Genomic DNA, 24,544 nt, shown 5'->3' with positions numbered 1-24,544 from the left:
ATTAAAAATATTTTTTTTCTGCATCTAGCTCTGAAAAAATATTTGGGCTTCTAGCAGTGTGTGGGACTTGTTCTATTAGTCCATCTATACTGACCTCCATCAGGTTGCAAATTGAATAAAAAAAATTTCTGCATCTAGCTCTGAAAAAATATTTGGGCTTCTAGCAGTGTGTGGGACTTGGTCTATTAGTCCATCTATACTGACCTCCATCAGGTTGCAAATTGAATAAAAAAATTTTCTGCATCTAGCTCTGAAAAAATATTTGGGCTTCTAGCGGTGTGTGGGACTTGGTCTATTAGTCCATCTATACTGACCTCCATCAGGTTGCAAATTAAAAATAATTTTTTTCTGCATCTAGCTCTGAAAAAATATTTGGGCTTCTAGCAGTGTGTGGGACTTGGTCTATTAGTCCATCTATACTGACCTCCATCAGGTTGCAAATTAAAAATAATTTTTTTCTGCATCTAGCTCTGAAAAAATATTTGGGCTTCTAGCAGTGTGTGGGACTTGGTCTATTAGTCCATCTATACTGACCTCCATCAGGTTGCAAATTAAAAATAATTTTTTTCTTCATTTATCTCTGAAAAAATATTTGGGCTTCTAGCAGCGTGTGGGACTTGTTCTATTAGTCCATCTATACTGACCTCCATCAGGTTGCAAATTAAAAATAATTTTTTTCTGCATCTAGCTCTGAAAAAATATTTGGGCTTCTAGCAGTGTGTGGGACTTGGTCTATTAGTCCATCTATACTGACCTCCATCAGGTTGCAAATTAAAAATATTTTTTTTCTGCATCTAGCTCTGAAAAAATATTTGGGCTTCTAGCGGTGTGTGGGACTTGGTCTATTAGTCCATCTATACTGACCTCCATCAGGTTGCAAATTAAAAATAATTTTTTTCTGCATCTAGCTCTGAAAAAATATTTGGGCTTCTAGCAGTGTGTGGGACTTGGTCTATTAGTCCATCTATACTGACCTCCATCAGGTTGCAAATTAAAAATAATTTTTTTCTGCATCTAGCTCTGAAAAAATATTTGGGCTTCTAGCAGTGTGTGGGACTTGGTCTATTAGTCCATCTATACTGACCTCCATCAGGTTGCAAATTAAAAATAATTTTTTTCTTCATTTATCTCTGAAAAAATATTTGGGCTTCTAGCAGCGTGTGGGACTTGTTCTATTAGTCCATCTATACTGACCTCCATCAGGTTGCAAATTAAAAATAATTTTTTTCTGCATCTAGCCCAGCCAATAGTTTTGGCCTAATACCACAGTTTGGCCACTCAGCTCTGCTCGGTTACCATCCATTGTTTTTTTGTGCAAACAACTCCAGAGTTGTGAATTAGTTAACCACCAAAATGAGTGGAAAAAGGCCTGCTGCTGGTGGAAAGGGGAATAGGCGTGTTGGGAAGGGGAAAAAAGGTTGTGTCCGTGGGGTAGGTGCAGAAGAAAGACCATCTTCCAGCCAAACTAAAATGTCTACTTCTTTTAGCGGACAATGTGATAAGATCCCTTTCTTACGGCCACGCCAATCGCTACAAATTCCAGATGAGGCACAAAAACAGCAGGTGCTTCAACGGATATCAAGTGCTCCTTTAAGTGGGCTCTCCTCCACATCAACTTCAACATCACAAATACTCCAGTCCTCAAAGGTGTCACCCAAATCGCACTTGCTTCCTCACAGCTCCCAAATCTCCAGCTGCCCGTCTGAGTATGAGGTAGAACAGATGGTTGAGTCTGCAGAGCTGTTTACTCATACTATAGCCTGGGAATCAGAGGTCGACTCCAGCGCTTCTGTGAATCCAGACGAGGAAATGATCTGCACTGATGCCCAGAATCTTTATGAGTCGGATCCAGGACCAGACGCAGAAGGTTCTGACCATAATGTAGACCCTCATTCCCAAACTGTAACTCCTGTTGGTGGAGACAATGAGGAAGACGATGATAAGACTCAAATACCTGATTGGAGCGACAACTTTAGTTTTTTGTCAGGGCAGGAACAGGTTGGCTCTGAGGACGACGGGTGTGATAACGCACAGGGTGATGATGATGAGGTCGGAGATCCCACTTACTGTCAACCCACAGTCAGCCAAGAGATGAGGTCAGCAGAGGAGGTGGAGGAAGATGCTAGTGACGACGAGGTCAGGTTGCGCCTTCCTGGACAGAGACGTAGTACTGGAAGCACGTCAACAACTGCATCCTCAAACACAACTCTGCCTCTCACCACAAGTCGTGGTGGCTCTTCAGGTCGCATGGGTGCTAAGCCTTGCATAGCCTGGGCATTTTTTCAGATCGATAAAGATGACCCAACTCGTGTTATCTGTAACATTTGTCAGCAAAAGCTAAGTAGAGGCCAAAAAATACATAGTTTGAGTACTTCATGCATGAACCGGCACATGGACATGAAGCATAAGTTGCAGTGGGAAGCTCAGTGTGCTACAATGCGGCCTAGCCGGCCGGGCCAATCACCGTCTGCCATATCTTGTGCATCCGCGGCCTCTTCATCCTCTGTGACTGGGGGGACAGCAGTCACACCTGTTTTGGGGCGCAGACCTGCCACCTCTTTACCCGCAACAGCCAGCGTGATTGGCAGGTCATCATTTTCTTTGGAGGTGGTAACACCAGCTGGTGTTGAGCGCTGTCCGACATCGATAGCACCACCTTTGGATCAAGGCAACCTAACATGTCCGCCTGCATCTTCCTCACAGACCGGCAGTTTGCCGGGGACACCCTTATCAACCCCGTCTAAGCACAATAGCCAGCCCTCGGTCCCTCAGATGTGGACAAGTAAAAGACCATTTCCTCCTAGCCATGAGAAAGCTAAGAGGTTGAATTTCACCATCTGCAAGCTCTTGGCTACAGAAATGCTGCCTTTCCGCCTGGTGGACACAGAGGATTTTCGAGACCTTATGTCCGTCGCAGTGCCCCAGTACCAGATGCCCAGTCGGCACTACTTCTCAAAGAAAGGTGTGCCTGCGCTCCACCAGCATGTCGCACACAACATCACCGCTTCTTTGAGAAACTCTGTGTGTGACAGGGTGCATTTCACCACAGACACTTGGACGAGTAGGCATGGACAGGGGCGTTACATGTCGCTGACTGGGCACTGGGTAACTATGGTGACAGCAGGACAAGGGGCTGCTGTCCAAGTCTTGCCGTCCCCACGAGTTGTGCGTCAATCCTCTTTATGTCAAAGTTCCTCCACTGCTTCTGCCTCCTCAACCTCCTCTCGGTCTTCCACCTGCACCCAAAGCCTGTCTGGTCATGCCACAAGCTTTCTAACTGCGCAGAAGGGATCCTGCACACCTCCTTACTATGCTGGCAGTAGGGCTCAACGTCATCAGGCGGTTTTTACATTGAAATGTCTGGGAAATGTGAGTCACACAGCTGAGGAGTTGTGGTCAGCTCTGGAGAACCAATTTCATGAATGGTTGTCTCCACTGGACCTGAAACCAGGGAAGGCCGTGTGCGACAATGCTGCAAACCTGGGTGCGGCCCTTCGCCGGGGCAATGTCACACACGTGCCTTGTATGGCTCACGTGTTGAACCTGGTTGTCCAGCAATTTTTAGCCCACTATCCCAGACTAGATGGCCTTCTGCAGAGGGCACGGTCGCTGTGTGCTCACTTCCGCCGTTCGCATCCCGCAGCTCAGCGACTTACATCTCTACAGAAGTCGTTGGGCCTGCCACTTCACCGGCTAAAATGCGATGTGCCTACCCGGTGGAATTCAACTCTGCACATGTTGCAGCGACTGTGGCAGCACCGACAAGCCCTGGTGCAATACGTTCTGACATATAGCCTGGGCCAACGAGATTCAGAGGTGGGGCAAATCACGCTGGAGGAGTGGTCTCAAATCAGGAACCTATGCACCCTTCTGCACAGTTTTGAAATGGCGACGAAGATGTTTAGTGCTGACGATGCCATTATCAGCATGACTATTCCGGTGATTTACATGCTGGAGCACATGTTAAACAGAATTCGGAGTCAGGTGGTGGCACAAGAGGAGGTGGAGGAAGTAGAGGAGGAGGAGTTGTATGCGGAAGGGCTAACATCTGCAAGGTCCAGACGGTCGGCAGCACCAAGGCGGCAGGCATGTGAGGGTGGGGGAGATGGTTTTACCAGGGCGCATGGTAGCAGCCAAACTAGTGAGGAAGGTGCAGGAGCCCAGGAAGAAGTGGAGGACGAACTGATGGAAGACTCATCAGATGAGGGAGACCTTGATCACATTTCTGTTGTGCGAGGTTGGGGGGAGAGGACAGAGGAAGGAAGCATGATTGTTACCTCGCCACCAACACAACAGGGACTTGGTGCTCCTGGATGCGCAACACACATGAGTGCCTTCTTGCTGCACTACCTGCAACATGACCCTCGAATTGTGAGAATTAGAAATAATCCTGACTACTGGGTTGCCACACTGTTAGATCCCCGGTACAAAAGTAAATTTGCAGAAATTATTCCTGCCATAGAAAGGGATGCACGCATGCAGGAGTATCAGCAGAGACTGTTGCAGAATCTTACATGTGCTTTTCCACAAAATACCAGTGGTGCACGTAGTGAATCTCACAGTTCCAACTTGCCAACCGTGGGACCGTCAAGTGTTCAGCACTCAAACCGTAACAGAACCACAGTATCTGCTGGTAACATCAATTTTGCGGAATCATTTCACCACTTTTTTAGCCCATCCTTTGCAAGGCCACAGGAGACAAGAAGTCTGACACATAGTCAACGCCTAGAGACGATGGTACAGGAGTATCTCCAAGTAAACATTGAAGCCACGACTGTGTCACTGGACCCTTGCTCCTTTTGGGCTTCCAATCTGGATAAATGGCCGGAGCTAGCCACTTACGCCTTGGAGATCTTGTCATGCCCCGCAGCCAGCGTTCTGTCTGAACGTGTGTTCAGCGCTGCTGGTGGTGTGCTGACAGATAAGCGCACGTGGCTCTCCACTGATAATGTAGACAGACTCACGTTCATAAAGATGAACAAATCATGGATCCGAAACGACTTTTCTACCCCTGTGTCATCCTGGGGAGAGTAAAAGCTTGATGATTGGTTAAAATCACCCTACCAACCGTTTTAAGCTTTCAAATTACTAATCATGTTTATCTGTATCTTGACTGGAAAATAATTTGGGCTTTGTAGCAGTGTGCAGCGCTGATCCTATTAGGCCATCTATAATAAGCTTCACCAGATTTAAAATTAAAAATAATTTTTAGCTGCATCTAGCCCGGAAAATAATTTTGGGGCTCCGAGATGCGCAAGACACATAAGTGCCTTCTTGCTGCACTACCTGCAGCATGACCCTCATATTGTCAGAATTCAAAGTAATCATGACTACTGGGTTGCCACACTCTTAGATCCCCCAAACTTTTCGATCAACCTTTTCATTTTAATAAAGACCAAAAAAATGGTCATTTTTGAAATTATAAGCATTAGCAGGTTGTTAGAAACTGAAATCAAACAGTTTTCAACTCAAAACTTTATTCTAGGTGATGTTACATTTTCACATAGGACCCCTTGTTCGAAAGGAGCTTCTGAACTCTCTCGTCCATTGAATTTGTCAGGTTTTGGATGGTTTCTGCTTCAATTGTTTTGCATGAGGACAGAATACTCTCCCAGAGCTGTTGCTTAGATGTGAACTGCCTCCCGCCATCATAGACACTCCTTTTAATGATGCTCCAAAGGTTCTGAATGGGGTAGAGGTCAGGGGAGCATGGGGGTCACACCATAAGTTTGTCCCCTTTTATGCCCATATCAGCCAGAGATGCAGATGTTTTATGTGCAGCATGAGATGGTGCATTATCATGCAGAAAAATGATCTTGCTGTGAAATACACGGTTCTTCTTCTTGAACCATGGCAGGAAGTGCTGTTTGAGAAAATCCACATACATTATAGAGTTCATCTTTAGCGCCTTCAGGGATCCTAAAGGGGCCGACAATCTCTCTCCCCATGATTCCAGCCCAAAACATTACTCCACCTCCTCCTTGTTGGCGCTGTAGCCGTGTTTGCGTGGGGTGTCCATCAACCAGCCATCCTCCACTCCATTCATCTGGACCATCGAGCGCTGCACGGCACTCATCCGTGAACAAAACAGTTTTGAAATCAGTCTTCATGTAATGTTTGGCCCACTGGAGCCGTTTCTGCTTGTGTGAAGTGGATAGAGGAGGTCGACAGGATGGCATATGCACAGCTGCAAACCTCTGAAGGACCCTGCATCTTGTTGTTCGGGGGACGTTGGAGGCACAAGCAGCTTCAAAAACTTGTCTGCTGCTATGACAAGGCTTTTTTGCCGCTGCTGTTTCAACCTGACGTAATTGCCTGTAGGAAAGAGTCCTCAATTTGCCCTTATCAGCACGCACACGTGTGTACTGTGAATCAGCTACATACTTCTTGATTGCCAAGACACTTCATCCTGATCATCGCACAATGTTGATTGTAGTCATGCCTTGACCTAAACACTCCACAATTTGTTGCTTCTCAGCAGCCGACACATCCTTTTTCTTTCCCATTTTGGCAGAAAATGTAGGCTGCTTAATAATGTGAGAGAGCCTTCTTAAGTAGTCTTGCCTTTCATTGGACACACCTGCCAAACTAATTAGCACAGGTGTCTGCAATTGCTTACAGTGATATAAAGAGCCCTGACACACATCACCATCAATGAGTTTAACTGACAAACAAACAAATTCTTCCCTTATCACTCCTAAACACTTTTTGCATAATAATTTGGAACGCGGTGTACATGTGCTTTTCCACAAAACACCAGTGGTTCACGTAGTGAATCTTACAGTTCTAACTTGCCAACCGTCTGTATGGAATTGTTCAATAAAGGGCCCAAAATTAAGATAACATAGATGGGAGAGGTCTCTATGAATAGGAATTCCTAAGTATTTGATACCCTGTGAGGGCCAGGCAAAGGGAAAGTTGGACTGGATGGAATCCTATATGGATTTAGGGAGGGAGACATCGAGGGCCTCAGACTTCGCTGCATTGATTTTAAAATTTTACCATGTAACAAAGTGATCTATTTCAGCCATAACAGCAGGGATGGATGTATGTGATTGAGTGATATATACTAGGACATCATCAGCAAATAGAGAGCACTTGTACTCGGTGCCTCCCACCTCAATCCACCTAATATTGGGGTTATGGCGAATTGATGAGAGCAGGTGCTCCGTCACTAGGATGTATAAGAGAGGGGACAGAGGACATCCCTGCCTTGTCCCATTGGTGATTGTGAAAGGTGATGAAAATGTTCTGACGCACCCCCTGGGCCTTGGGAAACCCGGAGCCGGACACTTTTTGGTGGATGCTGGTGGTTGTAGTCTTCGTGGCGGCGATCCGGTTCCGTGGCTCAGGGCGGTCAAACCAGTGGCGGAACTATTTATGTGGTTTTGATGTTTAAATGTCCGACTACGCCACCCGTGGATTGCGGTCAGAGTGAACCGCCGCTACAGGGCAGACCGCTAAGGCTGGTGTTGTGGGTGCAGCAGAGCGTAGCATAACTCCCCACGGGAGGAGTATAGCCTCAGGGCAGTGTATGAGGAGGATGGGGGTGATGGTGCAGGGCAGCAGCAGTAACGACACGGAGTCAGTGATGCAGTTCAGGGCCTTTACTCACAGTTCTTATTATCCAGACCACGTCTGCAGGTAACGGCTGCCCACGTCGTACTGTGCTCACCAGGTGAGGGGCTCAGACAACTCCCAGATAACTTTGGAGCGCTTCACAGGACCCCCTTTGTGTGTCCTTTGTCTGGCCTTTCTTACCAACACTTCTGTCCGGCTGCCTCGGGCCTCCTCTTGGTAAACTTGGCGCCAGTTTCCCTGACCCTATGTGGTGCCTTCCTAGCGGGTGGAGCAAGGGGCTGCGCCACATAAAATGTCAGAGCCTCCGGTTTCTAGCTGAGGGTCGTTTCCTGCCTCCACTAGTTCGGGGACCGGTCTCCCCCTTTGGCCTGACCCCTCCACGCAGGTGGATTCGGGCGTGCGGTGGCGACTCGCCCGTCCGCACCCCTGGGATCCCTTCATTCCTCGTTCCTGGAGCCTTCTCCGCTCCTCTTCCTTCCTTCTCCCTCTTGCAGGCCTGGGCCTCTGTTACTAGGCCCGCCTCCGGAGCAGAGCTCATGCAGAGCCCCTGCTCCCTGCCACTTCTGCTCAGACTTCTCTGCACTGAACTAAGATGGTGCCCACCTTTTATACTCCCTTCTCAATGCACCCAGGAACTGCTTCCTCCCTGCTCCTGCACTGCAGGGTTCCCCTTCCTCAGTGTTCCCTCCCCCCACTCCAGCCAGGGACAGGGACTGTCGTGCCCATCTCAGGGGCATATTGGTCGCCCTGCCCCACGGCAATGTGGTGTAATGCATGCAGGTGTCGGGTCCTGATCCACACTCCATCCTTATCTGAGAGTGAGATATCACACCTCTGGGTGAGGTGCAATACGTCTGTAGCAACCGAGCCCTCGGTGCTACAGTTCCATTTATCTTCAGCCTAGGTGACGTATTGTGATACAGGGCCGTGATTTTGGCTATAAAAGGGTCCCCTAGACCCCTACCCCAAGCTTTTTAAGAGAATCATATATGGCGTGCCAGGAGACTCTATGGAATGCTTTCTCAGCATCCAACGAGAGTATCTACTTACAAATTTTTAACTGCATCTAGCCCAGGAAATACTTTGTGCCTAGTAGCAGTGTCTGCTAGTCAGCGGATTATCCCGGCTGTTAAGCAAGCTACACCACCTGTAGTTTGGACACTTAATTTTTTCAAAGGAAATGCTTCGGGACCACGGGATACATAGTGAAGAGCATCAGGAGGCACCCCAAGGCATAGGGGCTGGGACTGGCACTAGGATGCCTTGCGGTGGACAGCCGAGCTCGATCCTTATAAAAGCTTTTTAACTGCAGCAGCTTTAGTGGACGCTACTGGAGCTGGAATTACGCGGCTGCTGGCATGAGACTTGCCCTCCAATAGATCCTTGTAAATGGATTTAAAGTGTATTCATTCAAATTAGAGGGACAATTTAAATTAAAAAGCTTAGAGCTGCCTCCACCACAGGGGGGCTCTCTCGACCCACCAGCGGACAGGCACCAGTATTGGGAGAGGGGGGCTGGCCGTCAGGGTTCACCGCGGCTCTGGCACAAACCCGGCGACACGGAGGTGGCACGGGCAGGAGCGGACTGGCCGTCTCGGCTTCTCACTTTTTGGATTTTAGAAGGGCATGACATGCCTATATCTGTGTCTCCCCCTCCTTTTACTCCTCCACCTCTTTTCTTTTCGCATGACTATATGTACTTGTCACTTTTCCATGTGTTAGTTGTGTCTTCTGAGCAGTTTGTCAGCTTTTGGACACCTTTGAAGGTGTTTTCTATGTGTTTCTATGTGTTTTTGTTTGCCTGCCATTGGTTTTAGCGGTGTTCGAAGGTGTTCGACGAACAGTTCGACGAACAGTTCGGCGAACACACGGGTGTTCGACGAACCGAACCGAACTCGAACACTACGGGGGTGGCTCAACACTAGAGATGGGGGGACTGAAGATACACGGTCCTCGTTCTCTGGCCTTGAGACGAGGAGCGGGTCAGAGTAAACCACTGTCTCTACCCGGTCAAGGTCCTGACCTAAGAAGGCCTTGGAGGGGAGCGGGGGAGATTGGCTCCACAGGCAAAAGGATCCCAGGGGATGCGGACGGAGCGGCCTACGCCACCTGTATTCCATATTCTGGCCTAGTCAGAGGGATTCCTGCTGCAAGAGGGGTGACCGGCCCCCGATATCTGACTTTGTTACTTCAGGTCTCAGTCAGAAAAGCCCGGAGGCTTAGTGGATCCCAGGGGGATACGGACGGAGCGGCCTACGCCACCTGTATCTCTTACACTGCGTTTATTCAGTGGGACCCGGCCTTACATCACATTCTAACCACACACAGTCAGGAGAAGACTTAGTGGGAGAACCTACCAAGGAGAGGAACACACACCAGCGGGGTATCGACAGGTGCTCCTGATCTACCTGGAAAGTGCTGAACTCCCTTCCCGGTGGCCGCAGTACGCCGTGAGAAGCAGAGGGAAACTTTGCGGCTAAAGTTCATCTGAATGTGAGTAAAAACCCTGGATGACTTCACACACCGCCTCAGCCTGTTATTTCCTGTGCGGCACTGCACCCACCATCCTTTCTCACTCTGCCCTGAGGCCTGCTCCGCCTGTGGGGAGCCGTCCCATCTTAGCTGCCCGTAACACCGGCTTCAGTGAACTGAAGCAGCGCCATTGCCCATCACCGTAAACCGCAGGTGGCGTAGTCGAAAAATACCGCTCTTACTTGAAAGACCATATATTTTTTTGTGACGGCCCTGGGCATGGAATGGGTCCAGGCCACGACTGCTTCCCCCGCTACCCCTACACCGACCCGGCTTCGAATAACCCCATTTCCCTGGGAGGGCTGTGAGCGTCACAGACTTGGCGTAGTCGGCAGGATTGCGTGCCCGCAGCAACGGAAAATAATAATCCCCATTGCCGATGGGTACTGTGCGCCTTTACACAAAAAGACTGTTGTTTCACACTTAAAGTGGCACCGCACAAGAAGAACGGACGCCATTATGTGCAAAAACAACAGCAACCAAAGTCTTCCCATCGTGGGCCTGGCTCCCAATGGCGCCAAAAGTGCAGACCGCCCCCTCCAGCAGAGACAGTCCGCATAGTAGTGTCCGTCAAGACAGATGGGACGTCCCAAGGAGTGCCTGTCAGACAGCCGCCATGGAGCCGCCCCAAAAGAAGGAGAAGAAAGAGACCGCACCCAGCAGCAAAGATGGAAGCAGCAAAGGAGATGTCCTCCGTCGCTGGCCCACCTGCTGCTACCTTCCTCGGTATGGAGGGAATCCACCTGACCGCGGAGGAGGCCGAGTTCCTCCGTGGTGAATCGCAGGACCCGACCCGGAGGGTCGCAGAGGCACAGCGACTGGCCGCAGCAGAATAGAGAGAGGATGTGTTGCGGAGGATCCGGGACCGCCGCCAAAGATTGTCGCGCCTGTCAAGTGAGGCTCCAGCCCAGGCGGAGGAAGCCCAGGAGGCTCCGTGCAGCCCAAGTGCGGGTAAGGCAAAAACCCCTACCCCAGGCGCGGGACGCACCGAAGCCCTCCTAAGCATCCTGCCGACACCCCTATCCCCGGGCGCCTTCGTTTGGGAGCAGCTCCTGGCTCCAGAGGCCGAGGCCCAAGCCACCGCCACAGTCGGGGACCTGTTATGCCTCCCAACCCCCAATCCGGAAATGCCTGCATTAACCTGGGTGTCCACCTGCCCCAACCCGGACTGGGCCACATCAACAGAGCGCACGCAGCAATCCCTGTTACTGCTGCTGCCCGCACCATCGGTCGCTCGCCCTGCAGCAGAGGAGTTTGCCTGGGATAACCGGGGGGACGACCTGATGGGCTTCCCCCGGGAAACCAAGACCGAAGCGCGGAGGCGGGAGGAGACCTGCCGCAAAGAACTCCTCCAGTATGATAAGGAGCGACGGGAGAAGCGGGTTCGCTGTGAGCGCCTAGAGGTGCGAGCCAAGGCTGCTAAGTCGCAGGCCCGTCAGGCGGAGGCCACCCGTCCAAGCCCTCGGGAAGAAGGCGTCATCGTGCGCTTCCACCAGGTGGCAGAATGGGGCTTCATTCGCAGCCCACAGTTCGACCGGGATGTGTTTGTGAACCGGCGGGACGTTGAGCAGCGGCTGGAGCAGGGCCACCCTGGCCGGATCCTCTACCCAGACGATTTGGTGTCCTACACCCGCCGCCACCACTGGGAGCGTGGGTGGTATGCCCTGGATGTCCACAGGCTGTTCAAGGAGGATACCCCCCTTACCTGCCCACAGAGGACCGGTCAGGCTCCGTCGGGAAAGATGAGCCATTTCCCCGGTGGGGATACCACTTCTAGGAAGCCCCGGAAGATGCATCTCCCAGTTGTGTGAACAGTTTTGTGTTTTCCTTTTTCTGCGCCCGGATTTGAGTTTACAGAGACATTTGTCCCTGCGGACACTGGCAGTAGACAGACTAACTTTGTATATAGTTTTGCACCTATTTAGGTGCTCCCTATTGGTTTTATGCAAAACCACTTCTACCTCAGACCTCAGAAGCAAAACCTATCTGGAGTGGCTCTAATGAAGGTCCAACTCGGGATCTTCATGCCCTGCAGCCACCCCAGGGCCTACATTGAGGGTTTGGGACAGGTCCCTCATGCTGCTGAACTGACACTTTCTACCGTATTTTCTACAGAACTGTCTACATGCATAATGTCTCTTTGATGTTTTTCTATATTTATATTATATTATATATATATATATCATGCAACGTTAAAAGTGTCCTAACCTCCCATAAAGGGAAGAATGTTTTCATGTTTACAAAAACTTTTAAAATTGAATGTCTGTACCAACTTTTCCTCTATTGCAGCCCGCGGACGTGCTGTGTTTCACCGGGGGGGAATGTGGCGCCCCTGAGGGTTCAGTCGCTACAGGTGTACTGCACCTCAGTTCGAGATGTGGTATCTCCTCTTCCAGGTAAGGATGGAGCACTTCTCAGGACCCTACTTCACCACTCAATACTACACCACTCATGTCCTGAAGGGTGCCTAAATGCACCAGAGTGCTGCCCCGGGCCAGGATAGAGGAGATGGGGGGAACCAAAGATAGGGGGAACCATGTAGTGGGTGAGGGTGGAGGACACACTTTTAGGAAACACTTATTCATTCATATTTAATCTACGGCCATCTTAAGTTCAAGGTCTTTGATTGTGATCTTCGTCTGTGATTATGGTCTTCGTCTCTGATTGTGGTCACCCGCCAGAGTTCAGCATAAGGCCGCAGCCGACTGAAGATACACGGTCCTCGTTCTCTGGCCTTGAGATGAGGAGCGGGTCAGAGTTAAGCACTGTCTCTACCCTGTCAAGGTCCTGACCTAAGAAGGCCTTGGAGGGGAGCGGATGAGATTGGCTCCACAGGCAAAAGGATCCCAGGGGATGCGGACGGAGTGGCCTACGCCACCTGTATTCCATATTCTGGCCTAGTCAGAGGGATTCCTGCTGCAAGAGGGGTGACCAGCCCCCGATATCTAACTTTGTTACTTCAGGTCTCAGTCAGAAAAGCCCGGAGGCTTAGTGGATCCCAGGGGGATACGGACGGAGCGGCCTAAGCCACCTGTATCTCTTACACTGCGTTTATCCAGTGGGACCCGGCCTTACACCACGTTCTAACCACACACAGTCAGGAGAAGACTTAGTGGGAGAACCTACCAAGGAGAGGAACACACACCAGCGGGGTCTCGACAGGTGCTCCTGATCTACCTTGAAAGTGCTGAACCCCCTTCCCGGTGGCCGCAGTACGCCGTGAGTAGCAGAGGGAAGATTTGCGGCTAAAGTTCATCTGAATGTGAGTAAAAACCCTGGATGACTTCACACACCGCCTCAGCCTGTTATTTCCTGCGCGGCACTGCACCCACCATCCTTTCTCACTCTGCCCTGAGGCCTGCTCCGCCTGTGGGGAACCGTCCCATCTTAGCTGCCCGTAACACCGGCCTCAGTGGACTGAAGCAGCGCCGGTGCCCATCATCGGAAACCGCAGGTGGCGTAGTCGAAAAATACCACTCTTACTTGAAAGCCCATATATTTTTATGTGACGGCCCTGGGCACGGAACGGGTCCAGGCCACGACTGCCTGCCCCGTTACCCCTACACCGACCCGACTCCGAGTAACCCCATTTCCCAGGGAGGGCTATGAGCGTCACATGCGCAGATAAGTACAGGGAGACTGGGTCACAGTTTTATGGAAGAGACATGTTTTGGATGGCTTGGTATGCCAAAGTAAGGCTTTTCAACTGGAGTCTCTGGATAACGGGGAGCCAGCTCAGGGATTGACAGAGAGGAGTAGCCAGGGAATAGTGGGGTGACAGGTGGATTAGTCGGCCAGCACAGTCTAGGATAGATTGGAGGGGTGCGAGAGTGGTAGAAAGGAGGACACAGACCAGGAGCTTGCAGTAGTCAAGGCAGGAGATGATGAGGGCATGCTCTTGTGTTTTTGTAGTTTCATGGTTGAGGAATGTGTGGATCCCGGAGATATTTTGGAGTTGCAGTTGGCAGCAAGTGGAAAGGGCTTGGATCTGACGTTTGAAGGACAGATCAGAGCTTTCAGGACTGGGAAAAGTAGCCAGCCATTGACTTTGATGGATAGGTCAGGTAGGGGGGATGAATGAGATGGTGGAAAAATGATGAATTTGATTTTATCCATGTTAAGTTTTACAAATTTAGCAGAGAAAAAAGATGAAATAGCGGACACACATTGTGGGATTCTGGTTAGTAAGGAGGTGATATCAAGTCCAGAGATGATTATCTTTGTGTCTTCAGCATAAAGGTGATACTGAAAGCCGTGAGACTCTATGAGCTGTCCCAGTCTGAAGGTGTAAATGGAGAAGAACAGGGGTCCTAGAACTGAACCTTGGGGGACACGGACACATAAGGGGAGAGATGAGGAGGTGGTGTGTGAATGGGAGACACTGAATATCCGGTGGGTTAAATATGAAAAGATCCAAGATAGGGCCAAGTCTGTGATGCTGAGACAGCGATACGCTTTGTAGATGAGGGCCAGAAAGAACATATGCTTTAGTAGATGACAAGTGCTGCATCAAGTGGCCTCTGCTCCTCTTCCTCCACCTTAACATCACACACAGTACAGTGCTCAGTAGTGGCACCCCAATAACCCTTATTTTCACCCACGATACAACTCTCCAACCACCCAACTGACTGTGGGGAACTACAGAGGGCCGAGTCTGCAGAGCTCTTCACACATTCTATTCCGAGGCATCAGAGGTCTGATCCAAAGCTTCACAGACTCAAGAGGGGTAAAGCATGTGCAGCGATGCCCAAAATTTTTTCAGTTGATCCGGCGCCGGACGAAGTAGGGTCCACGCAGAATCCAAACCCTCGTCACTAGACGTTAACCCCTGGGGGTGGTGGTGATTCTGACCAGACCCAGATACTTGAGGCACACGCGGATTGTACCGTGCTGTCAGGGCAGGAATAGGAGGAGGGTGACTCTCAGGGCAAGGAGTGAGAGAACAGAGAGGATGACGATGAGGATGTAGATCCCACTTGGTGTGAACCCAGAGGCATGCAGCTGACTAGCTCAGAAGAGGAGGTGGAGGAGGAAGACAAGGAGGTTACGTTACGGCTTCCCACGCAAACACAGTTATGCAACCACGACAAGCACTGCGTCCTCAGCCCCAACTCTGGTAGTGGCCAGCAGAGTTCCCGGGTCTTTCTTTAGTTGCCTAGCCTGGGTCTTTTTTGAGACCTCAAAAAATGACACAACTCATGTTATCTGCCAAATTTGTTAAAAAACGACAGAGCAGAGTAAAAAATGCAATAATTTGACTACTACATGCATGAACTGGCACATGCGCGATCAACATGCGTTAATCTGGGAATCTCACTGTGCTAAAATGCAGACTAGCGAACCTCACTAACCACTGGCCGCGGCACCCACCACTTCTTCTGTTTCTTCCTCCTCCGTCACACACTGTTCTCACACTGGTCTCCGGCTGCAGAACCTCCACTTGTTTACCCACTAAAGTCGGGGGGAGTGAGAGCCCATCAGCTGTTATGGAAGTGGACATGCCTGCTGTTTTTGACTCTCTCAGACACTGAGCACCCCTATCTTTCTCAATCTACCGTAACATCTCCGTCTGCACCTCTCTCACAGTCCAGCAGCTCGTCATGTTCACCCTACTCCACCCTCTTTCTGCACAGCAGCCAGCCCTCAATCCCACAGTTGTGGTCACGTAAAAGATTGTTTCCCCCTACACATGCCAATGCAAAGAGCTTGAACTTCACAATCTCCAATCTGTTGGACACGGAAATGCTGCCTTTCCACCTGGTGGATACAGACGGTTTCTAAAAGCTGATGGTCATCACAGTCCCCCAGTACCAGTTGCCCAATCGCCATTACTTCTCTAAGAAAGCTGTGTCTGCGCTACACCATCATGTTGCAGACAACATCACCTGTTCCATGTAAAAACTCTAGGTCTGACAGTGTGCATTTCACCACTGTTAGCATCACGCCGGATCCCCGCTCTGACAAGCGGTGTCTCCCACATGTCACTTCACTCACCCGCCCTGCGGCCAGCGCTTCCCTCCCCCGGATTCTGCCTGCTTCCATCAGGACATCCAGGGATTTCCTTAGGGCGTGCGCGCTTCCGCCCTCTTGATGGGCCAGCATCGCTGTCCGGTTTGCTATCCATTTATTGGTCCTTTGCTGGTGTTTTCGACAAAAAGGAAGTATGACTGTCCTATCGACTTGATTCCCGGATCTACACCCCCTAGAGGCCGAATTTATCCTCTGTCCCCAGCTGAGACTCAAGCTATGTCAGAATACATTCAGAAGAATTTGGTCAGGGGGTTCATTCAGAAGTCCTCCTGTCCCGCCGGGGCCAGGTTTTTCTTTGTCAAGAAGAAAGACCGATCGCTCCGACCCTGTATAGACTATCGGGGTCTCAACCAGATCAAGGTGAAGAATAAATACCCTATCCCACTAATCTCTGAGTTGTTTCATTGATTAAGGGGTGCCAGGATCTTCACAAAATTAGATTTAAGAAGCGCCTACAATCTAATCTGCATTCGCCAGGTAGACGAGTGGTAGACGGCCTTCAACACCAGGGTAGGGCATTATGAATACTGAGTGATGCCCTTCAGTCTCAGTAACACACTGGCAGTTTTTCAAGAGTTCATCAATGACATCTTCTGAGACCTGTTTTATTCCTGCGCTGTAGTGTATGTGGACGATATTTTAGTATTTTCCCCGGATGTGGCCTCCTACAGACGAGCAGTTTGGAAAGTTCTTCAGCGTCTTAGGGAGAGTCAACTCTACTCCAAGTATGAGAAATGTGTTTTTGAACAGTCCGCCCTTCCCTTCTTGGGTTACGTTATCTCAGATACCGGACTCAGGATGGATCCTGGCAAAGTCTCTCCCATCCTTAAATGGCCACTGCCCATTGGAGTCAAAGCAATTCAGAGATTCCTTGGCTTTGCTAACTATTATCGACAATTCATTCCTCACTTCTCCACTCTTATCGCTCCCATCTCTGCCATGATCCGAAAAGGAGCTGATCCAAAGAACTGGTCCTCTGAGGCTCAGGAGGCCTTATGCTTTCTGAAACGGTCCTTCTCCTTTGCTGCTGTGCTGCTTCATCTGGATTTGAACAAACAGTTCTTCCTTGAGGTGGATGCATCCACATTAGGGGCTGGGGCTGTACTCACTCAAAAGTCTTCCTCGGGTCTCCGAGTGTCCTGTGATTTCTTCTCTAAGGCCTTTTCTGCTCCAGAGCGTAACTACTCCATTGGTGACTGAGAGTTACTTGCCATCAAGATGGCTTTGGAAGAGTGACAATACCTGCTGGAGGGCGCAGTCTATCCAGTGGTCATCTACACGGACCATAAGAATCTGACGTATCTTCAGTCTGCCCAGAGACTTAATCCACGCCAGGCCAGGTGGGCTTTGTTTTTTGCCCACTTTAACTTTTTGTTACATTACTCGCTCATTTGTGTCTGGGGACCAAGAGGAGGATACTCAATTTATCATCGAAACATCCAAGATGGTTACTGTCGCTCCAGTCAGCCTGTCGCGAATTCCCCAGAAAAAACCCTTGTGGCCGAATCCGAGAGGGAACGAGTTTTGTCATGGGGCCACTCATCCAAGGTGACTGGTCACGCGGGACAAAGGAAGACACTACAATTGATTTCTCACCACTACTGGTGGCCATGCATGAGGAGGGAAATCTATGCCTACGTGGCTGCCTGTCCGATTTGCGCTTGCAACAAAGTCTCCAGACGAATTCCTACCGGTTCTCTCCTGCCATTACCCGTGCCTTCTGGTCCATGGCAGCACATAGCAATGAACTTCATTATGGATTTGCCAATATCTGAGGGCTGCACAATCATCTGGGTAGTAGTACATCGCTTCTCCAAAATGGCGCATTTTACCCCTTTGCCTGCTCTTCCGTCTACTCCCTAACTGGCTGACAACTTCATCAAACATATTTTCCGTCTGCATGGATTTCTTTGTAACATTGTGTCCGACCGAGGTGTGCAGTTCACTTCCAGATTCTGGCTAGCTCTCTGTAAGCATTTGGAAATCGTCTTGGACTTTTCCTTGGCCTACCACCCTCAGTCCAATGGGCAAGTGGACCATGTCAACCAGGTCCTGGGCAACTACCTGCGACACTTTGTCAATGCCCACCACAATGATTGGGTGAAATTACTTCCCTGCGCTGAGTTCTCATACAACAATCACTTTGGTGAAGTCTCGGGAGAGTCTCCTTTCTACATTGTTTTTTGTTGGCAACCCGAGGTTCCTCTCCTGGTTACGGTTCCTTCTGATGTTTCTGCAGCAGATGTCCTCTCCAAGGATTTTGTAAAGTTGTGGGAGGATACCAAAGCCACTCTAGAAGCGTCCTCCACCCGTATGAAGAGACATGTGGACAAAAGGCGCCTGGACCCTCTGTGCTTCCGCCCTGGTAACAAGGTATGGCTTTTGTCCAGGTATGTCTGGCTGAACGTTCCCTCTTACACGTTGTATCCTCGTTTTATCGGTCCTTCCAAAGTGCTGAAGCGGATCAACGAGGTCTCCTATAAACTGAAGTTGCCTCCTTCATTACGGATTCCGAATGCTTTCCATGTATCTCTGCTGAAGCCAGTCGTCCTGAGCTCCTTCTTCAAGGATCCTGATACCACGCCCGTACCAACCTCATTGGATGATGTTTTTGAGGTGGAGAATATCCTGGCCATGAAGAAGGTGAGAGGCAAGACTTTATTCCTTGCTGATTGGAAGGGATTTGGTCCCGAAGAGAGATCCTGGGAGCCTAAGGAGAACATTCAACATTCCTCCGGAACTTCATCGATGGCCTGAAGAAGAGGGGGTATAAAGGGTGGGAGGGTACTGTTAACACCACGCCGGATCCCTGCTCTGACTGGTGGTGTATCCCGCGTGTCACTTCACTCACTTCCAGCAGGGCTCCCACCCATGTTCTTAGGGCACGCGCATGTGCGCTCCCACCCTCATAAAGGACCAGCACCCGCACTTGCTATTACGTCCCCAGCCAATGGCTGTGAAACATTACAATATATATTGCTTCCTCCCCACTGGGGAGGTGCCTGAGCAACCTTCCTGTTCTGCAGTCTATGTTGTTAAGGTTGCGTATCAGTCCTCCCTGCAAACCCAGCTTGCTGCACTCCGGTGCAAACTCAGCCTGCTGCACTCCGGTGCAAACTCAGCCTGCTGCACTCCAGTGCAAACTCAGCCTGCTGCACTCCGGTGCAAACTCAGCCTGCCGCACTCTGGTGCAAACCCAGCCTGCTGTACTCCGGTGCAAACCCAGCCTGCTGCACTCCAGTGCAAACCCAGCCTGCTGCACTCTGGTGCAAACTCAGCCTGCTGTACTTCGCTACAAACTCAGCCTGCTGCACTTTGCTACAAACCCTGTCCTGCAGTGGCACCTGGCGTTCATCGGGAGCCAAGTTTAACCTCACCATCAGAGGCTCTAGTGAACAGTCCGGTGTTCACTTAGTCAAGCCCCTCCAGGCTCTTTGCGGTCCATGGCACAGTGGTTCCACAAAACTCATCCGTGACAACCACTGACACCTGGACAAACAAGCATTGCCTGGGGTATTACATCTTGCTGACTGGGCACTGGGTGACTATGGTGGCTGTGGGGGTAGGCAGGGAATGGGCTGCTCCACAAGTCTTGGAACCCCCAAGGCTTTCAGGTCACGTGAGGATGGAGAACTAAACCACTACCCATCAAAAGATGGAGAACTAAACTAATAGACAACAGGGGTTGGAAAACGAAACTACTAAACAGATATGGTTGGAGAGCTAAACTACTACACACCAGGGGATGGAGAACTAAACCACTAAACACCAAGGTGTCACTAGACACCAAGTCTTGGGATCCCCAAGGCTTGCGGGACAAACCTCTGTATCTAACACTTCCTCCAGTGCTTCTGCCTCCTCCACCTCCTCTAGGGCCTCCATCTGCGCCCTCATCCTCTGCCTTAATAAGACACACATTTTAACAGTGCAAATAGACCCCCACCTCTGTACTGCAAAGCCAGTGCTCACTGCAATCAGGCAGTGTTTCAATTAATATGCCTTGGATATCGCAGTCAAACTGATTAAGAGTTGTGGACAGCTATTCACGCCGAGTTTGAGCAATGGCTGTCTCCACTGAACCTGGAGCAAGGAAAGGTCGTGTACGATAATGGTGCAAACATGGTGGCAGCTGTATGCCAGTGCAATCTCACACACGTGCCTTGCATGGCTCGAATCCTCAACCTGATGGTACAGCAATTTCTCCGCCAATATCCCGGCCTGGATGCGCTTCTGCAGAAACCATAGTCTCTGTGTGCTCACTTAAAACTATATAAACACAGCAGGATCGTTAGTATAAAAGCCAGACTTGCCAATGTAACATCTTAATCCTTGCAAGCTTCAACAAATTGTTCACAAGGTAGACACCAGTGGTGGTCAGTCTCCTAGACAACGAACTAACTCTTTCATGATGATAGAGGCCACCATCTTCTTAACTTGCTGGTACTTTTCTGTGGGAATGAGCTTGTCTCTAACCAGCCAGGAATATCCAGTGAATTTCACGCCATGGTTTGGTATTAGCACCCAGTACCAGAAGCAAACCATCCACAATTTCCATATCTCAGGATTTTTTTTTGGTAGACTGGCTGCCCAAACAGTAGTTTCTCACAAAGGAGCTGAAGACACTGAGGGGCAGTAGGTGCAAGTTTATCCAGCATGACCTGTTTGTTAGATATCCGAGGGAGAACAGAATTGAGCTTTGCTAAGGTGCCAGATTACATCTTAAGTCTTATAGATTGCTGGAGCCAGTCCATAGTAAAAAACAAAGCAGCCATAGAGTGTTCGGAAATGTTCACACAGACTTTTCTTAGCCAGGGCTGCTTCTCGGTGAGAATTGTATTTCACCACAGCCATATTGTTTAGGTCAGTGAAAGGACTTTCATACAGGAAAACCGTATCTACTCCGGCTGTTATTTCTCCCAGGATCTGTCACGGGTGTGTCAGAGGTGAAAGACAGTCGCCCTGTAGTTGGTTTCAGGAGATCTCTACATTTGGCATTACAGACATCTTCTTAGAGGCTGTCTCTAGGAACCAGCAGCTACCTCCCTCTGGCTAATTAACACCCTGCAGGGTATATAAATACCTGCTGTGATTCAGAGGTAGGTGTCGGCGATATTTATTACTACTTGTGAAAGCTTTAGCAAGAGCAGTACTTCGTCCTCTCTGGAGCTTGATGACGTGTGCGCATTTGTCTGGAGTTCATCTAAAGCTAAGCAATTTCCCCCTGTTTGTCCTCCACTGTTGTCTATAGTGTTTAGTGGAGATCGACTAGTGCTCATCTCATCCCTTCCCTAGCCTTAGCCATACGCCAGGGAAAGACAGGGCGAGTCACGCGTACTGCGATTGGTGAAGAGCCAATACAGGGACGTTAGGGGAGACAGGGTGACGCTAGATCAACCTAGGAGGTCTCCACTTCCCCCCTTTCCCTAGAGTCTGGGCCCCCTTTCCCTCTTCCCTTTGTGTTTCACTAAGTCTTTCCCACACCTTGCATGACATTATCGCCAGCCGAGAACATTTTGAAAAGGAAAAAAAAAAAAGACTGACACTTTGTTTTGTTTTTTTCCCTCTCTGTGTTTTTGGGCATGGACTTTTTTTTCTTTCCTTTCTCCCTTGGTATGGGTACTGTTGCAGAGCTCACAGAGCAGTTCCGTTGTCTGTCCCTGGAGGTGAATGACCTCCGCTGTGAGGTTCAGCTGCAACATCAGCAGCTACTGGTCGCTAATGTGGGGGTCTCTGCAGGTAGGCCTGCCCAGCCTGAACCCAAGGTTGCCCGGACCCGGACAGGTTTTCAGGAGGTAGGGACAAATTTTTTGTTTTCAAGGAGGCCTGCAAACTGTATTTTAAACTTTGTCTTTACTTCTCCGGAAATGAGGAGCAACAGGTTGATATTGTGATCTCTCTACTGCAGGGAGATCCTCAGTCATGGGCATTTTCTTTACCGCAGGACTCGGTTTTTCTCCAGTTTGTGGAGGTTTTTTTTGGGGCTCTGGCCCTCATCTATGATGACCCTGACCGAGTCGCCTTGGCTGAGTCTAGGCTACGTCACCTTCAGAAGGGGAATCGGTCAGTGGAGACGTACAGTTCCGAATTCCGTAGATGGGCAATGGATTCCAAATGGAATGACTCAGCCCTTAGAAGTCAATTTTGGGAGGGTCTTACTGAAAGGTTGAAAGATGCCCTAGCAGTATATGAAACCCCTCAGTCCTAGGAGGCTGCCATGTCGTTGGCCATACGATGATAGACGCCTTCGGGATAGACGGGTGAGACCACCTTCTCTGGGAACTTATTGTCGGGGTTGTGTACCTCTGCCGGGGAAGCAGTCTGGGGTTGAGCCAGTACTGGGGGGAGGTGGAGGAACCCATGTAGTTAGGGGGTGTCTCCCTATGTATCATACATTTTCCCGGAGATTGGCAGAAAAAAAAGGGCGTATGTTTTTTTTGTGGGAAAAAGGAACATTTTGTTGGGACCTGTCCTGCAATTCCTAAACAAAAGGAGTCTCGATTAACTCTTGGTAGTCTGGAGTTGGATAAACAAGGAGTGCATTTGTTACCAACTTGCAGTTCCCGCTTTGTCCTGTCAGCAGAGGTGGTGCTAAAGAGAAAAACCGAGAAAATTTCTGTGTTTGTTGACAGTGGAGCCAGAGTCAGCATGGTTGATGCCGAGTTTGTGAAAACTCATGGTCTTGCTTGCTGTGCTTTAGCTGAACCTATTTCCATCTTTGCCATTGACTCGGCGTCATTTGCACAGAAAGCATTTACTCAGATTGTACATAAAGTAAAATTGAGGGTGGGGTCAGTTCATTGTGAAATAATGCCTTGCTATGTCCTGGACAATCTTCCCACTGTTTTGGGTATTCCTTGGCTTGTTAAACGTAATACGTTGGTGGATTGGCTAGCCGGGGAGATTACTGCCATAAGAACTGTTTAGATATTTCCCTTGCTACTGTCTATACGGAAATATTACCTGCTTTTATGTCTGGTTTTAAGGACTTTTTCTGAGAGGGGGTGTCAGGATTTGCCTCCTCATCGTGCGTAAGATTGTCCTATTAACCTGTCCCTTGCAGCTAAACTACCGAAATCCAGACTGTATAATCTTTATGGCAATGAGAGACAAGCCATGAAGGATTTCATTGTGGAAAGTCTGGAGAAGGGACATATCAGATGCTCATCTTCGCCTGTGGTGGCAGGGTCCTTCTTTGTGAAGAAAAAAGATGGCGGTCTACGTCCCTGTTTAGATTTCCTGGAATTTAATCAAATTACAATCCGTGATCTATACTCTCTGCCTCTGGTTCCTGATTTGTTCAGCCAGGTTGTGGGAGCTAAGGTATTCTCCAAGTTGGATTTAAGGGGAGCCTACAATCTGGTTAGAATCAGAGAAGGGGACGAATGGAAAACAGCGTTCAATACCACGGAAGGACATTTTGAGAGTCTGGTTATGCCTTTTTGTTTGACCAAAGCATCTGCGGTATTCCAGTATTTCATAAATGATATTTTCCATCATTTGGTGGGGAGGTTTGTGGTGGGCTATCTGGATGATATTTTGGTTTACTCACCTGATTTTGAGACTCATCGGGGGCATGTTAAGCAGGTACTCCAGATATTAAGGGACAACAAACTTTATGCCAAACTGGAAAAATGTGTTTTCGCTGTTCAGGAGGTGCAGTTTTTAGGGTACTTGTTGTCATCTTCGGGTTTTCGGATGGATCTGGAGAAAATTCGTGCAGCCCTTGATTGGGAACATTCCGAGAACCTGAAGGCTCTACAACGTTTTTTGGGCTTTACTAATTTTTGTCAGAAATTCATCCAAAATTACTCTGTTTTTGTGAAACCCTTTACTGACATGAATAAAAAGGGGTCTGATTTTTCCAAATGGTCGGATGCTTCCCTCCAGGCTTTTTCTTCCTTAAAGAATCATTTTTCCACAGCATCTATAGTTAACCTGATGTTTCCCAACCCTTTATTGTAGAGGTTGATTTGTCAGATGTTGGGGTTGGGGCTGTGTTGTATCAGGGTCCGTCCCCTGGTAAATGGCGTCCATGCGCCTTCTTTTCTAAAAAATTGTCTTCGGCTGAGAGAAATTATGACGTGGTTAATAGGGAACTATTGCCAATCAAATTGGAGTTCGAGGAATGGCGACATTGGTTGGAGGGGGCTGTCCATCCTATTACTGTTATTACGGACCATGAGAACCTGTCATATCTCTAGTCAGTTAAATGTCTCAACCCTAGGCAAGCCAGATGGTCCCTGCTTTTTACTAGGTTCAATTTTGTTGCCAGGGGTCAAAAATATTAAGGCTGTTGCTTTGTCCCGGAGCTTCCCTGGTGGTGGTGACCATGAGAACCCTTCACCGATATTACAGAAAGCGGTAGTCATTTTGGCACTGTATCCTGAACTGGAGGGTGAGG

Source organism: Phyllobates terribilis, unplaced genomic scaffold (assembly GCF_046119375.1).
Source record: "Phyllobates terribilis strain yellow unplaced genomic scaffold, ASM4611937v1 Scaffold_2__4_contigs__length_985480577, whole genome shotgun sequence".
Lineage (NCBI taxonomy): Eukaryota > Metazoa > Chordata > Amphibia > Anura > Dendrobatidae > Phyllobates > Phyllobates terribilis.
This window is presented reverse-complemented; position numbering follows the sequence as displayed.